Source organism: Diabrotica undecimpunctata, chromosome 1 (genome assembly GCF_040954645.1).
Source record: "Diabrotica undecimpunctata isolate CICGRU chromosome 1, icDiaUnde3, whole genome shotgun sequence".
Taxonomy (NCBI): domain Eukaryota; kingdom Metazoa; phylum Arthropoda; class Insecta; order Coleoptera; family Chrysomelidae; genus Diabrotica; species Diabrotica undecimpunctata.
In genome coordinates this window covers 139383559-139402452 of record NC_092803.1, presented here as the reverse complement: position 1 = coordinate 139402452, position 18894 = coordinate 139383559, and positions in this window count along the sequence as shown.

Here is an 18894-nt window from a genome sequence, read left to right as displayed (position 1 = left end):
AAGTAAGACAAACCCTTTAGAATAGTGATTCGTTATATTCATCCCACTGTGGATATACAAGAATTTAAAAAAGAAGTAGAGAGCCAAGGACATATCGTTCTACAAATAACAAATATTTGACAAAGAACTACAAAAAAAAACCCTACCACTGTTTTTGTGGACTTAAAAATTCAAGAATATAACAAAGAAATTTATAAGATGAAATATTCATTCAACTCAAAAATTGATGTCGAAGCTCAAAGACTACAAAAAGAGTTAGTATAATATACTAGATGTCAAAAATATGGTCATACAACAAATTTCTGCTATCGTGTAAAATGAGCTCTAAATTACCCAACAGCTAACTGCCCTAAAAAATCAATCTGATCTAGTAAAATTTGTACTGCGGTAATAACCAGAAAGTAAGATTTACAACCTTAAAAACGGAAGAGTCACTGAATTAACACAAAACCAACAGCTACCAGCGGCTATAACACAGATAAGTACAACACAACAATCTGCATTATCCTCCAATGGTAAATACCAATTAAAGTGAGATTTTAACGACCACTCAGACAAATGACGTACAGGAGTTAAAGAACATGGCAAAAGGGCTTATGGAACAAATGCGCACCTTGCTGAACTTACTCACAACACTTGTTTCAAAAATAAACTAAGGACTAATACAATAAAATTTGCAATATGAAGTGCTAATGGCCTGAAATAACACAAAAATGAGTTGTATGCATTCATAATTAATCATAAACTAGGCATAATACTGATTTTAGAAACACATTTCACGGAAAATAGTTTCATAAAATTTAATAACTATAAAATATATTACAAAACATATCCAGTTGGAACTGCACACAGTAAGACAGCAATCATGATAGGAAACAACACCAAACATTTTCAGACAACTCAGTATCAAAAACCACATATTTTAGCCACAACTATAGTCGTAGAAGATTGGGCAGAATTTATAACTTTTTCAGCTATATATTGTCCACCAAGACACTCAATTAAACATCCAGAATTTAAAATCTTTTTTGATACACTTGGACCCAGGTTTATTTGTGGCGGAGACTACAATTCAAAACATCTAATGTTGGGCTCTAGACTTAATAATACCAAAGGTCGTGCACTGCAAAAAAATACTAATAGCTAACCTAATCATAGTATCCATATGATACTATGATTAGGAGAAAGCCGGCAACATACTTGCCGGCAGACTCTGCGAAAATTCCAGATGTTCTCGATTTTGCTGTAATGAAAGAAATAAATGAAAAATGCTTTAAACCAAAGTCGATTTATCCTCTGACCATTCACCGGTTATCAGAACCGTAAGTAAAAACATATCAACAACAGAAAAGAGATATTACACAACAATAAAACAAATTGGAGTTATTTTAGATATCTAGTACACAATCAAATCAATTAACATATCCCAATAAAGATAGATAAACAGATCAAACATGCAGTGGAACATTTACAGGAAGTAGCATGGAACTCAATACCATTACCCACAAATCTTTATATGTTTTAATACAATGTATGAAATAATAATGGCACAAAATCACAAGATTCCCTCAGAGTAAAACAGACCTTAATAAAGCACAAAAATACCTGAAAAAACTGAAAATAGCAGAAAAAAATGCATTTTTCAGGAATAATTACAAAAACTAGATACAACCCAAGCCACCGACTACTCGTTATGGAAGGCTACAAGGACCTTACGAAGAACCCCAGGATTCCCAGAATCCCCAGAATTCCCAGAATCCCACCACTAAGAATAGAAACAAGAAAATGGACAAAAGCCCACTAGAAAAAGCTGATACATTTGAAAAACACCTTTAAAAAGTTTTTACGCTAAATGACGGAAAATACATACCACAAACTAAAGAAGAGACTAGAACTTCCTGAAAAAAAAATTCACTAAAAATAAAGTGAAAACTATTATAAAACACAATATTGATCCAAAAAGAGCCCCAGGATACGACCGTATTACTGGAAAAACTCTGTAGCAACTTCCAGAGAAAGGCTTCCAATTTCTAAAAATCGGTCAATCAGTTTATAACGTCCAGTCTTCATTTATCTCGGTCGTTCCAACGGTTTTCTTCAACTCCCCTCTCCCTTACGTCTTTATATATTTCTTCTCTCAAACTTAATCTGAGTCTACCTTGCTTTCTTCTTCCATGCGGTGTCTAGTTTAATCTCGTTCTCGTATTCTTTCGTTTTTAACTTTGTCTAATCTTGATTTTTCAGCCGCTCTTCTCCAGAAGTCCATTTCTGTTGCTTTTAATGCTTTTAAGTTTTTTCCTTTCAGTTGCCATGCCCCACTTCCATAGGTAACAATGCTTTTTATAACGCTGTTATAGATTTTGTGTTCGTTTTCTTTGGAGATTGTTTTGTCCCAAAGTACACTGCCTAATGCCTTAGCTTCTCTGGTTATTTTATGTTTCATTTCTTTGTGTAATTTGCCATCTTTGGTTATTTGCATGTCTTAATATTTGTTTTTTTGACAGTGATTTATTTCTCGCTGTATTTCTTCCAAAATTAGATTTTGTTAAATTCCCCCAATACACATGTATTCAGTTTTCTTAATATTTCCTTCTAGCCCGCATAGTTCGTATTCTTCGATAAGTTTACGGTTTATATATTCGAGGTCTTCATAGTCTTGGACCATCACTATCTGGTAGTCTGCAAAACTCAATGTGTACAATATTGCGTCGTTTAGAGGAATTCCCATGTTTTTGCATTTTTTTTCCACGTTTTCATCGCTTGCTCCGAGTAGATCTTAAACAAAGTAGGAGATACGCAGCAACCTTATTTTAGTCCGATTTTTATACACAGTTATTATACTTTATTATGAGACTAGGAGATTCTGAGATCACACTACAATGGAAATTGGCATAGATAACAATGATACTAAAGCCAGGTAAAGAACCAGAAAATGTACAGTTCTACGGTTCTACTAGTCTTCTTCCAGTGGTGTCCAAAGTTTTTAAAAAGCTGACACTTATTAGGCTAATGCCTGTACTAGAAAACAAAAAACTAATACCATCACCCCAATTTGGGTTCATAAAACAACATTTAACAATATAGCAGGTATATAGAGTTGGAGAAAGAATCAATGAAGACTTTAAAAAAGTAAAAGGTACCATTTAGCGGTATTCCTGGACATGAGCCAGGCATTTGATAAAGTCTGGCATAAAGGTCTCGTATGCAAACTGAAACAGAATTTACCAATGAATTACTATATAATTTCTACATTTCTATAAGTCCTACATCATCAAAATAAATTTCCAGGTAAAGTATAATAATGAATACACAAGCATACAACAAATTCTTGCTGGGAAGCTACAAGGAAGAATCCTAGGACCTATATTATACCTTATATTCACTTCTGACCTACCAACAGATACAAATATGACCACAGCCATTTTTGCGGAAGATACGGCAATACTATCATCTAACAAAAATCCCAAAATAGCCTCCACAAGGTGATGAAATCAAATATCTAAATATGTACATAGACAGAAGATCATTTCAGCATATATTTCCTAAGCGAAAACAATCCATCCTTTCAAGATTTCAATCCAAAATATTAAAAAACATTAAGTTCCATGGTTCATAACCAATGAAACCATCCAGCAAGACGCCGGATTCACATACGTCAACTACGATATCAAAAAGTGCGCGAAGAAACATATGTGTTCGCAAAAAGTTTAGTAAATAAACCGCATACAGTTCGAAGGTTAAAATGAAAAGTTCCGTTAGAATCAATTGAATAATACTAAATGTACCTATATGTATTATGTATAAATAGGTGTCATATAACTTATTGTGTATTATCCACCTAGATATTAAAATTTAGATTGTATAGATAGATTGTAATAACAGTGGGGTTAATAAAGAGATGAATAGGAAAAATCGACGAATAATCAATTATATTTTCTATTCAACTGCCCAGGGTTGAATAAAATAGGGCCCAATAAATTTAAGCATTATTAACTAGACTTCTATATCTTCGTAGAAGTATCATCAAGAGCATAATAGCCTTTGTTAAAAAGGCTGGGCTGAAATGACAACTTTAACCTAGGAATGAGCAACAATAGAGCTCTAAGGTCGAGTAGAAGGGTGGTTAAGTGCCCAATCATATTGAACCTAACCCAAGTCCCATCTCCAACTAGATACTTTAGCATATTTAGGGTTTTGAATGGCTATTTACAAGAATTTTTATTTATTCATCATTAATTCGGAACTGGAAAAAAACGCTTCACAAATATTAGTTGTTTTATTGTAGAGAAAAGATAAAGTGTATTTATAGGCGAGCGGTTTACCCCTAAAAAGACGCTTAGAAACGGAATATACTAATTTTTTTTTGCCAAAACCACTCACCAAACCTTTTTTATTCGATTCTGTATATTTTTTTTAAGTTCAAACGTATTTCAAATCAATTTTTTTAAGTGGCCTTAAAATTGTTATTAAAAAATAACTTTCTAACTAGCCTAGCAAAAAAACAATTTCCCGAATTGCTTCAAGTAAAATTTTTTTAGGCGTATATCATTAAAGTAAATACATTTTTTCTCCTGGCAATTTTTTGAAAAATTATTCTTTCGAGTTATTTGCAATTTTTTTTTTAAATGCCTTAATTGGTGATTTATGGGATTTCTTTTCTAAAAAACTACTATAAAAATATTTTGTTTAATATAGTAGTTGACCATATTTATATGGTCCAAAAATATTTATCTAGTAGTTGACCATATATTGTCTTTCCATCGCATTCGTGGACGTCCTAAGGGTCTTCTTCCTGTGGGGGCTTCCACCCATATTAATTTGGCAAGGCGGTTATTAGGAAGTCTATGGACATGGCCAGCCCATCTAAGGCGTTGGGATTTAATTTCTTGGACTATATTGCTCGCTCTATACATCTGTTTGACCTCAGCATTTGTTCTCATTCGGTATTGGTTGCTATTAATGTTGTGATAAGGCCCGAAGATTCTTCTGAGGATTTTCCTCTCAAAACATCTGTTTTCTTTCAGTTTCTTTGGCCAGGGTCCACGTTTCACACCCATACATGAGCATCAGTCTAATCACCGTTTTATATATTCTAATATTTGATGTTCGTGTTAGGCTTTAAGAGTTAATAGTATTGTGGAGGCTGTACATACATCTGTTTGCTGCCTGAATTCTTCCTTTAATCTCTTTTGCCCTATTCTATCTCGTCCCTTTTGTCTGTTGATGCACATGTATTTGGTTTTCTCTTCGTTTACCCTTAAACCAATTTTCTTTGCCTCTACCTCCAATTTATTAAAAGTCTCCTTCACATTGGTGATAGTGTTTCCCACAATGTCAATGTCATTTGCGTATGCTAGTAGTAATTTTGGTCCATTTACTGTCAGTAATTCTGTTTTAAGGTGTGCTGCTCTTACTACTTTCTTCAGGATGATATTAAAGAGGAGAGGTGACAGCGCATCTCCTTGTTTCAGGCCATGGCTTATTTCGAAAGATTCTGAGAGTTTGTTACTTATCCGTACTCTGGATCTACAGCTATTTACACATAACTTAACAAGCTGGATAAGTTTTTATGGAACTGAAAGTTCTGCCATTGCATTCCACATCGGATCCCTTTTAATGCTGTTGTAAGCTTGCCGGAAATCTATGAAGAGATTATGGATAGTTCTATTGAATTCCCATCCTTTTTCAAGCAGCTGTTTTAGAGTAAATATTTATCTATGGTCGATCTATGTTTTCTGCAATCAGCTTGGTATTCCCCCATGAAATTTTCTACAAACGGTGTCAGCCTACTTAATAGGATGTTTGACAAAATTTTATATACCGTATTAAGTAGGAAGATGCCTCTATAATTAGAGCACTTGGTTTTGTCTCCCCTTTTATGGATGGGGATTATTACACTTTCGTGCCATTTTGTTGGTATTTTCTCTTCGTTTCATATAAGTGTTATTATATATATTAGTTTGTGTATTTGTCTATGTAGAGTTTCCCCTCCGTACTTAAGGAATTTAGCAATTATATTGTCAGGGCCTGGAGCTTTTCCGTTCTACTATTTGTTAATTGCTTGCAATGTAGGTAGGTCCACCCCAAAATATATATTTTCTCCATGTTCTTCCTCTTGATGTATGTTTAGTGAAGTCGAAATATTCTTGCCATGTTTGGAGCAGTTCTTTTTTATTTATCAATAATTCATCATTTTTTCTGAGTACAGACACGCATCTAGGTCTGAAGCCTTTCTTTTTGTTTGACACTGATTTGTAAAATGCTCGACTATTTGACTGTTGCCTATTCCTTTCCATTTCTTCATATTTCTGTTGTTCGTACTTTCTTTTTTTCTCTCTAATTAATTTTCTTGTTTCTCGGCGTGAGGTTGAATAGTTTTCTTTACTTTCTGCTGTTCCTTGTTGAAGCATAATGTTCCGCTTTATCTGTCTGTCGTGTAGTTTTTTTGACATTCTCTATCAAACCATTTCCTTGTATTCTTCCTGCTTTTTCCTATTATTATTTCTGCTGACTCCGTAATTAATTTTTCCATTTGTTGCCACAGCCTTTCGACATCATTGCTCTGATCCACTGTATCTAGATTCTGTTTAATTTCTTGTTTGTAATTTTCTAGGATTTCCTCATTTTGCATTTTCTCGATGTTCCACTGTCCCAATGCTTTGTTGGCCTTAGGTTTTTCTGAAGATATTCTTAACCTGATTTTTGCTCTTACTAGGTGATGGTCTGTATCTCCATCTACTCCCCAGAGGCTTCTTACATCGAGCACATTACTTCCATGTCTATCATCGATAATTACATGGTCAATTTGGTTTCGCGTGGAGTGATCATTAGAGACCCAAGTCTGTTTATGAACGTTTTTATGTTGGAACATAGTAGACTTTACAAGCATAGTCAATATATATTTACTAGGATAAGTGGTTTCTATCTTGCAAAAACATTTTCATTTAGTTTTAAATATTTAAACAAAGATTTCTAAACGCCGTGCGCCTGTATCGACATGCTTATTATTATTATCTTATACAGCAGGCGTGATGAGTGTGATCCCACTAAAATAACTATGCTAAACAGGCCGGTCGGAAGAAGAAGCAGGGGGTGACATAAACTCAGATATCTGGACGATGTACAGGAAGGTCTGAGGGAGATTGGAGTGAGGGGCTGGAGAAGACAGACACTCCATAGGGAAGGATGAAAGAATGTTTTCATTCAGGTCAAGGCTCACGAAGGGCTGCAGCGCCAACTGATGATGACAGCAGGCATGCTCAGACTTATAGTGTCTGCGATCTATTAGAAAATATTTAAAAGACAAGCTATCGACTGACGACTACTACAACTAGACTCAAGCCTAGATTTTCTGCATAGAGGTGTGTCTACTAGACCCAGTGTGTGGAAGTGTTTGCTTAGTTGACAATGACCAGTTAAAAAACCAACTGTCAAACGTAGGTTTTTCCTGGTCATTCTCAAGTACTTCTTTGATGTTGAATCTTCAAGGTTACTTAGTATTACCCTGGCAAGTTTACATCCTTGCCTTTTTCACATTCTTTTACGGTTTGCGTATGGGAGTGACATTTGACAATTTGCGGGATTTATTTACATACGCTTTGGAATCTATTATTACTTATATGATCTATTTGATTAGGTATGAGACTACCATGGCTATCTCTCGGTGACATTCACGTATAGGGATGTCTTTTTGGTTGTTTAAATCATGTGTTGGTGATAATAAAGTTTTTCTATTGTAAGAACCATACCAGTCTATTTTTTCTTTTATCTATTACATCGTACAGCATAAAAGTCTGTTAAAAATAGATGATACAGCAGTTAATATTTTAAATTACAGTGAATACATACATTTGAAGGCAGAAATAAAATATAAAGCAAGACGTATATTGGTGAGTTTGATCCACTATTCCATTTCAAAATCTACTTAGGCTCACAACAGAGCAAATATTATACATGTCGAGTACTAACCAACTTTTTGTAACAAAGTACCGATAAACTCAAAGAGAAACGTTCTCATTTATTGCAGAAGAAAGTGCCCTTTTCTTAATAATAACACACCTATCTGCATAACTAAATAGCGACAACTCATGTGTTTTTAAATGTTTACCTTATTATTATTTATCTAACTTTGAGCGTACAAGGAGAAAGCGATCATGGAATGTGCACTTCTAAGTATCTATTTTACGTCTGCTATACGATGATATTTAAATTTAATTCTAGATTTTATCAATCTAATCAAAATTAATTAAGTGCAGTATCATCCTTTTATCGTATATTTCATGTTAAACAATTAATATATTAGCTCATAAATAAATATATACAGGGTGAGGCATTAGCGCAATGAAGTCCAATTGTTCAGTAGTCGTAAGAGATACAAAAAAAAAATATTTAGACAGAAGTTGAAGCATAAATATACTTTAAAAAGCTTTTTATATAGGACCATTTTTAAATAGGTATATTGGGATAGGCCATCCGTATTATTAGGGTGGAACAAACTTATTTTTCCACTTTTAAATTGTTTTCGATATTCTCGTTTATGCAATATAAGGTTTGGTAGTGTTATACGAGGTACTTTAACACTAAAAAGTCTGGTTTAGCATACCTACCTATAAAGCCTGAAGGTATCGTTTTGGCCCCAAATTCCTAAATCACTAAAAAACCAGTTTAAAAAAATTATATCAACTCTAGATGATAGAATCTGATTTTATTTTTTATCATCATTGTTTAAACATTTGGAGCACAATACAGTTTGCAGTTTTTGGCATTTGCCACACATTGCTTTATTACAGCCATAGCACTGGTTGGAACTATGATTTCCTTTATAAAATATTTTCAATTGTAGGTTTAAACAATTTTTTTTTGATAACAGTACCGATTGTTGGTAAAACGGTGTTGACAAGTGTAGTACCAGTTTTCGGGTAAGATAGGACGTCCGTAATTCTTCACACATCTGAAGAATAATCTTACGACGACTGAGTATACTTCCAGTTACTGCTTTATAAATAATTCATGCATTTATTGCTCTTAAGTCAAGGATTTTATAAAACACATGAATAGACTCTTGAAGCAACTTTTGTAATATAAAGTCGCCTTTTGATGCATTACATCACCCCCATATTTAGTTTGATTATAAAAACTTACTGTTTCAGAAAAGTTTTTTTCCATCGACAGCAACCGTCAGTGACTGATGTAAGGAGCTCAACAATAGCACATTTTTATGACTGTTTCCTTGGTATGCAGTAATTGTTATTTTTTCATTGTTCTGGAATATATGGGTAATATACCATTCTCTATTTTTACGCTTAGAGGAACTTCTTTTCTGTTGCGATTCAAAGTACCCACAAGACGTAATGATTCCTTTTGCAATGCCTTGACCAATTTTTTCGATGTAAATTAGTTATTTGTTTTTGCCCTTCTACAGTTGATTGAACACTAGTATCTTCATTGCGTAGATGATCAGTACCAGTATAAAAGTGACCATTTACATTATATTTTAATTTCACGAAAGTAAAAAGCCAAAATTGTATGCCAAACTTATCCGGCTTATTTGATATGTACTGTGTGGCTTTAGAAGACAGTACTTGTTCGTCCACAGTGAGGTTCCCGTTTGTAACATGCAACACTATTTTCTATAAATCCATTCCAAACCGCAGAGGCTAGAGCAAATTTGTCGGTTTTTAATTGTTCAGATCTTGTTTGCTTTACGTTAAATCTAAGAAATTTTATAATATTCTTGCATCTATTACGTGACATAGTTTGCTTAAAAAACTGAGGACCCCATATTGTTGACTACTATTGGTTGGGAAATTTTTGGCGCCGTAGACTTCTCTTGCCCACATAATAGCCACGGCAGCATCCAGTTCTTCCCAAGTTACAGTCCATGTGTCTCTTTCAAACATCGATATAATTCTGTCATAGTGCATCTTTGTATATGATGCAACATGCTTTCGTTAATTATAAGATGCCAAGCACTTACTTCATCATCATCATATAACGGGGGTCCTACGGCGATTTCCGCTTCCCGCATTTCAGCCTCCATCTTTTCCTATCTCTCCAATCTCCCTCTTCTAAGCCTCTAGATTGCATTGTTTTTGTAATTTCTCTTCTCCAGGAATTTGGTGGTCTTCCCCTTTTCCTTCTTTCTGGCGGAACATACATTAAGGCTTTCTTTGGCCACCGCTCCTCCTCCATTCTCATCACGTGACCATACCATTGTAATTGCCTTCCTTGTATTCTATCTGAAAGAGTATCTCTAATTCCTGTACGGTTTCGTATTTCCTCATTCCTGATTCTTTCCATTCTCGATACTCGACATGACCTTCTAAGATAATCCATTTCCACAACGTCTACTTTATCTCGTTCATTCTTTGTCATCGTCCAACATTCGGCACCATATGTGGTAATTGGTTCTACAATTGCTCTGTATACGCGAAGTTTGGTAGTAGCAAAAAAAAAGCAGCCAAGCACTTACTTACATCACTTAAACATTCTTTACGTTTCTTTCTGCATACAAAGTAGGACCTGATTGCTCTGGGCAAATATTATGCTGAATGCTAATGACTGTAAACATTCAGTGAATATGAAGAAACTAAAAATCATGATCTTACCAGGTGCTGATCCAGAACCAATAACTTTCCATGCTGTTTTGTCTTTTGATTGTTTGCTGTCTCCGATTGAAATTACTTTTGCTTGTTGACCTCTTTTTTCTTGCAACTTGGCTAAGTTACACTTGGATTCACAATAATATTAGCTAAATCGTGTTGTTGAGAAGTAGAAGCAGAGTTTACATAAATTGATAACTTTTGTACAACAAAACTTTCTAACCGATCTGAATCACTATTTTGTAGTGGTACGTATTCTTAATCGTCTGATTTCAGATTCGCCTCCCGAAACATCTTGTTTTATTTTTCGTATTTCTTCAAGAAGTTCAAGTTCTGATAGTTCACGGCGAGACACCTTTACAGTGGTTTTCAATTTTCACAAATGAACGAATGCTTCAATATTACAGAAATGAGAATCAGCAGAATCTAATAAAGAACACGATAAAGGAAAAACTTTCAAGGAACAAACACTATGTAATAAAAGACCTTCTAGGAACAAACGTAAATAGATATAATTTTACCCATCCGATCAAAAGTAAAAAGAAAGAATCTAATTTCCGAGAAAACGATAATAACTGACACAGGACCAGTTTGGCCCCTTCAGACTTCTATGGTAGGTTTGTTAGAAAAACCATTTAATAAATTTAGTTAAAAATGTTTTTTTTGTATTAAAAAATAAATAACTACGTTATTTACAAAATTAACACCCTGTAGAATTGTAGAGATTTGACGAAAAAAAAATATAACTGTATATATGTTCAAAAGATTTTTAATATAGTTTACTATTGTCCAATATTATTAACAAAGCGAAATATTTGATTTTAATATACAGGATTGGTAAAAACTTTTGACGGAGATTTTATAACTGAAACAACAATGGAATGTTATTTTATGGTACTTTATTATTTCTTAAGCATTCCCTACACCTAACTTCTTTAATTTGGGAGTTATTCGTAATTGAGCCAAACATGAATTGCAAAAACAACTATTATAGGTGAAATTTAATAGTTTGGCCGAAAAAAATATTTAATCAAAAATAATTAAAAAAAAAACATAATCTAGACTTAATCTCTTAATATAGAATGGGATATCAAAATACCTAGGTAATTAGGATTATTGGTGTTTAAAATATTAATAAAAACATACAATAATCTATCTAGTTATCTATGACTTTAATACATAACTTGTTTAAACGTTTATTTTTATAGTTCCCGTTACTTTGTTAGTATGAATAACATGAATTTTTCTAAAGAGAAACTAATCGATATGGTTTTTGTGTTAGAAGAGTGTAAAAAAATGTATTACAAGCAACAATACTTTATCATCAGCAATTCCCTAAAAGACGATAATCGAGAAGAAAATTTTAATCGAATAGTTGCAACGGACTGGTCACATAAAACAAAAACTATTGTAAATGAAGAAAAATAATTAAATGTAATTTTTAGAATCACTGAGAATATGCATATTAGTACGAGGAAAATGGTAAACGTTTTTGAAATTAGTATTCGTAGTGTTCGAAGAATTTAAAAAAAGAACAACATGCATCCATATTCGTAGTTGCACTTAGAGATTAATAATGATGATAATTATCATTAATGACTAGAATTTTGTCAATGGGGTCAGGAATAAATTTATAATGATACCTATTTCATCGAAAACGTTTTATTTAAAGATAAAACTACTTTCCACAAGAATGGTATTGTAAGCAAATACAATTTTCACAATTACTCAAGTTCTAATCTTCACCGCATTTAAACAACATGCTTGTTGAATATTTGGGTTGCAATTCTTGAAAATTAGGTCACAGGACCCTTGTTTTTCGAGATTCACGTATACCAAAAAATGTGTCTACACTTTCTGGATAACGCTCTTTCTTAATTTTATCCTGTATTGTCACCACACTCATCCGTCTAAGCATTCTTATTTCCACCACATCCATTCGTTGTTCATCTTTTTTTTTTAACTACACAACATTAGGTCCCGTATAGTTACTAGCTTATGGCTGTTTTAAAGAATTTTAGCTTCAGCTTTATTGGAATTTTTCTTTTACACAGCCCACGACTTTCTTGCTTATACTGCATTCATCCAACCCAAATTCTACTACTTGCATCTCCATCTATTTTCCCATTACTTTGTAATACCGATTCTTGGTAGTTAAAACTATACCTTTTTAACTCCATCTTTTGTGTCCTAGTATTTAAATCTTTTTCCTTAAGAACTTGTCTCTACTGTTTCAGTTGTTGTTCTTAGTTGGGTTTACTACGATTTCCTTCCTTCCTACTTCATTTCCTATCAACACTATATCATCAGTATACATTAAGCACCAAGGAATGTTTTCCTGTAGTTACAGTCTTTCGCTGTTTCGCTTATATATATATATATATATATATATATATATATATATATATATATATATATATAGTAAGAAAAAGTAGTCCAAAGTTTTTTGACTAGTTTGGAAAAAATATATGTAAATACTTTTTTCTTTTTGGGTGTGGTAGTCAATAAAAAATAGAGCTTTGCTAAGGCGTACTATTTATTCTGAATCCAAGCTTTCGGTGGTTTTTTGCCACCTTTATCAAGGTCTACAAAGAAAATTACTATGTTGTAACAAACTGAATGGTGCCAAAAAGGCTGTAAAAAACTATAAAAAACTTACCCGAATGTAAGATTCGTGGCATAAACAACAACGTTAAATAACATGATAAAACTGAGGTTGCAACTAAACTTAAAAATGTTACTGTTAAAAAACACTTTAAAAATTACTAAAAACGTTAAAAGTTAAAAACAAAATGAAAGACGACATGTTGAAACAGTCGTCGTTGCAGGCTTGATTTCAGTCACATTTCACGAGCAGAAAGAGAAAGTGAGTGGATAATTATTGTTTAAATAGTTTGGAGAAAATACAAAAAACAACTTTGAAAATAACGTCTAACAGAATACTGTTAGTGAATTTTTAGTACTGCCAACTGTATTACCAACTTGAAATTAAGCGGGAAATTAAAAATGTAAATTATAACATAAGCAATCGAAAGAAAATAGTATTTAGTAAATAGGTTTAGAAAAAACAACTCAAAACAAAACAAAAATGAATTAGTAATTGCAGTTTGATCGTAAATATTCAATTAATAATGAAATTTCAAAAAAAGGAAAAAACCAAAGAAAACTGTGAGATGCAAAATAGCTCAGTCAAAAGTCAATATAAAATTGTAAATTTTGCTAAGATTCTGGATCTCAGATCTCTTATTAAGATTGTTATTATCACTCTTGCTGATATGTACCATCTCTAAGAAAGTTCTCTTGAATTTATTTTTCTCTCTGGCTAATATTTTTACATTGTTGAAATCTATCTTATGGTCTAGATCGATAGTATGCTCTGCCAAAGCACAAGTAGGTTTGTTTAATCTACAATCACTCTTATGAGAAATAATACGGCTAGACAGATTCCTTCCAGTTTCACCAATGTACGTGGATGGACATTCAGTACATTGAATGCAATAAACAACATCTGTAGTCTCTAGAGTGGTTAGGGGTTGTTTTATTTTGCTATACAGCTGACGTATGGTTTTGATGTTCTTGTTAGCTATTTTGATATTCTTAAAGTCTTTAAAAATCTTAGTGAGTTCAACGGTTAGTTTCGGAATATATGGAAGGGCATAAAAATACACACTTGTTGGAGCAGAAATATTTTGTGCCGAGGGCACTGATTGTGACATAGTAAGTATGTTGTTTCTATTAACAAAGGGGACATTAAAAATTAATTTATTTATCAGTCTTAGAGGATATGAATTTTCAACAAAAATATTGCGTAAGAGGTTGAGATCATGTTGGAGATAATCCGGATGAGACAACCTTTTGACACGTTCTTTCATCGCTAGGACTAAATTAGTTTTCATCCTCGGGGGGTGGTAGGAGTGGTAGCTTATGAATCTATTGCTACATATGGGTTTTCTATACCATTGTGTTTTCACAACATTATCCTCACATCTATGCAAACTCATGTCAAGGAAAGGGGGGGGATCTTTGCCTTTCCTTGACATGAGTTTGCATAGATGTGAGGATAATGTTGTGAAAACACAATGGTATAGAAAACCCATATGTAGCAATAGATTCATAAGCTACCACTCCTACCACCCCCCGAGGATGAAAACTAATTTAGTCCTAGCGATGAAAGAACGTGTCAAAAGGTTGTCTCATCCGGATTATCTCCAACATGATCTCAACCTCTTACGCAATATTTTTGTTGAAAATTCATATCCTCTAAGACTGATAAATAAATTAATTTTTAATGTCCCCTTTGTTAATAGAAACAACATACTTACTATGTCACAATCAGTGCCCTCAGCACAAAATATTTCTGCTCCAACAAGTGTGTATTTTTATGCCCTTCCATATATTCCGAAACTAACCGTTGAACTCACTAAGATTTTTAAAGACTTTAAGAATATCAAAATAGCTAACAAGAACATCAAAACCATACGTGAGCTGTATAGCAAAATAAAACAACCCCTAACCACTCTAGAGACTACAGATGTTGTTTATTGCATTCAATGTACTGAATGTCCATCCACGTACATTGGTGAAACTGGAAGGAATCTGTCTAGCCGTATTATTTCTCATAAGAGTGATTGTAGATTAAACAAACCTACTTGTGCTTTGGCAGAGCATACTATCGATCTAGACCATAAGATAGATTTCAACAATGTAAAAATATTAGCCAGAGAGAAAAATAAATTCAAGAGAACTTTCTTAGAGATGGTACATATCAGCAAGAGTGATAATAACAATCTTAATAAGAGATCTGAGATCCAGAATCTTAGCAAAATTTAAAATTTTATATTGACTTTTGACTGAGCTATTTTGCATCTCAGAGTTTTCTTTGGTTCTTTCCTTTTTTTGAAATTTCATTATTAATTGAATATTTACGATCAAACTGCAATTACTAATTCATTTTTGTTTTGTTTTGAGTTGTTTTTTCTAAACCTATTTACTAAATACTATTTTCTTTCGATTGCTTATGTTATAATTTACATTTTTAATTTCCCGCTTAATTTCAAGTTGGTAATACAGTTGGCAGTACTAAAAATTCACTAACAGTATTCTGTTAGACGTTATTTTCAAAGTTGTTTTTTGTATTTTCTCCAAACTATTTAAACAATAATTATCCACTCACTTTCTCTTTCTGCTCGTGAAATGTGACTGAAATCAAGCCTGCAACGACGACTGTTTCAACATGTCGTCTTTCATTTTGTTTTTAACTTTTAACGTTTTTAGTAATTTTTAAAGTGTTTTTTAACAGTAACATTTTTAAGTTTAGTTGCAACCTCAGTTTTATCATGTTATTTAACGTTGTTGTTTATGCCACGAATCTTACATTCGGGTAAGTTTTTTATAGTTTTTTACAGCCTTTTTGGCACCATTCAGTTTGTTACAACATAGTAATTTTCTTTGTAGACCTTGATAAAGGTGGCAAAAAACCACCGAAAGCTTGGATTCAGAATAAATAGTACGCCTTAGCAAAGCTCTATTTTTTATTGACTACCACACCCAAAAAGAAAAAAGTATTTACATATATATATATATATATATATATATATATATATATATATATATATATATATATATATATATTAAGATTTACAAACTTATAATTATAAGGGATCATTCCTGAAAATAACAAAGAAACAACAATTAAAGCTATTAATTAGGTTCTGCTACCATTTTTCAAGAATAATGTTTATTTTCACTTGTCACTGGCAGCATTGTCACTCATCTCTCACCGGCTATCTTAAGCTGCTTGGTAATCTTGCGTTCTTACGTTTACATCTCCCCCCTCCAAGTGAGAGCTATTCAGGCATTTGTGTGTTTATTTTTGGATTTTTCAAACAACGGTGTTAGTTTGTGATGTGGAACAGGTTTGACTCTTCTTTTCTGTATTCAGTATCCAATTCGTAGATTGAATTCTATCACTTCTTCTTAATTGCGTATGGTCCAGTTCGCAATTTTTTTATCTTTGCCCTAATTATTTTATTACTATTCTCCACGTATACTTGGTCTTCAACATTAAGTTGTAGGTCTTTTCGATTGTTTTTTGTTTCATTTATTTTACAATTTATTTTGATTTACTCTTTCATGCAGCCCATTATAAAATGGTGTATCAACGGCAGTGAGAACCAGTTTTGTATTATTATGCTTAACAAGTTGTTTTATATATTTTTTTGAGATTATTCCAGGGTATTGATCGGTCAACACTATGTTCACCTGGTAATTATCTGTTACCATTATTGTTAATTTTTTAGCAAGTCCATTGCGTTTTGATTCTGAGATGTTAAAATATAAACGTACCTTATAAAATGGTCAATTAATATATGGAGGTACTTCTTTGTTGACCTACACCTACCAAATCCTCCAACTATGTCTATAGAAACTATGTGAAATGGTCGTTTTGCTGTAACTAAATGTGACGTCCATGCATATTTTGGTTTTGTTCTTGATTTTTTCTGGTTCGTATACTGGATTTCTGCTCAGACAGTTCGCTTATTGGTTGGTTGCCCTAGATTATATTTAACCATAAAGTTGTATTGTGATAAGTATTAAGTCAAATGACCTAATTCTTCATCCGTTCTAGCTTTAAAATTCATACCTTTCAAGGGTTTATGGTCAGAACATACCTTAAATTCTTTGCCCATTAGCCAATATTGCCAATATTTTACGGCTTCTTTTATGGCTAAGCATTATAGATAGTTGCTTTTTTCTTCTTCTGTGCTTCTGTTATTTTCTTTTTTGAAAAATAGGTCACTAATCTACAATTACCATTTGCATCGTTCTGTTTTAGCACAGCTCCCACACCAATAATTCATGCATCTGTGTAGATTATAATAATTGGAACATTTGGGCCAAATATTTTTAGAATTGGTTGTGAACACAACCAAGTTTTTTTCTTATCAAAGGCTTTTTGACATTTTTTTGTCCAGATAAACTTAACAAATTTCCTTAATAGTTTATGTAGTAGGGCAACTGTAACTGCTATGTGTGGTATATATTTTTGATAAAAATTTATTTTCCCAAAAATTGATGGACATTTTGCCTTTTTCCGGGAGTGCAAAATTTTTTACAGCGATTAGGGAATCTTTTAATGGTGTCACCAAATTCTTTTCGATTATATGACCCAAGTATTTTACACTATATTTTGCAAACGAACACTTTGAGAATTTTAGTTTACAACCTTCTTTCATAATTGTTTCAATAATGTAGATATATGTGAAATGTGACCTGTGAATGTCTTTGAAAATATTATAATATCATCAATAAAATTTATTACAAAATCTGACATTTAGTAGTTTCTTATTATGTTACTTAGTATTCTTTGGAAAATGGCTGGCGATCTCTTCAATCCAAATGATAGATAGGTCCCTCTTGTGTTACAAATGCTGTTTTGTGTCTATTTTTAATTTTCATTGGAATTCACCAGAATGCTAAATTAATATCTAATGTTGTAAAGTAATTATAGTTTACTGTTTTTATTATTAAATCTTCTATCAGTGGAAAAGGCTGTGATAAAGGTGTGACTATTTTGTTGAGTTCTCCAAAGTCTATACATAGCCTTGATTTTTTTCCTTTTCTTTTTTATATCTTTAATCAGACCTTTTTCCAATAATTTTGCTGTTTGACTTCCTATTTTTTTTGTCCTCCATTGTACATCTGTTTGTAGCAGTATTTTTCTACGTATAGATCAATGTGGGCTTCATAATCTTTAATGTACCAATATTATATTTATCCTTGGCACATACTGTTACTTATTTATCTGTTATTTCCTTAATTTTATCTTGTTTATCTAAATCTAAATGGTTTTTTATTATGTTAAATTTATCAATATTAAAATTTTTATTGAAATTAATTTTATATTCTTTTTTGTTTATGTCTCCTAGTACATCAGGAATTTTGACATCTTTATTTTTTTCTAGCGATTCTATATTTCTACTTGCCATATACCATTGTTATGAATAATCTCTAGTTTGTCATTGTGACTTAAATTTAAAAAAACAGTCCAAACCAGCTAAAAAATCATACCTAAATTCTTCATTTTCTGTAACAAAATCATTTATTTCTTTCTCAACATCTAAATTTTTTAATTTTAATGGAACCATACCTACTGTTTTAATTGTGTTTGGATTAACTAATGTTTATTATTTTATTCCTTTTGTTTTATTTTCAATATTTACATGTATCAATGACACATTAAATACTGGATCAGTAAGTGCATTAACATCCAGTGTGTTTATTTTTACTTTAA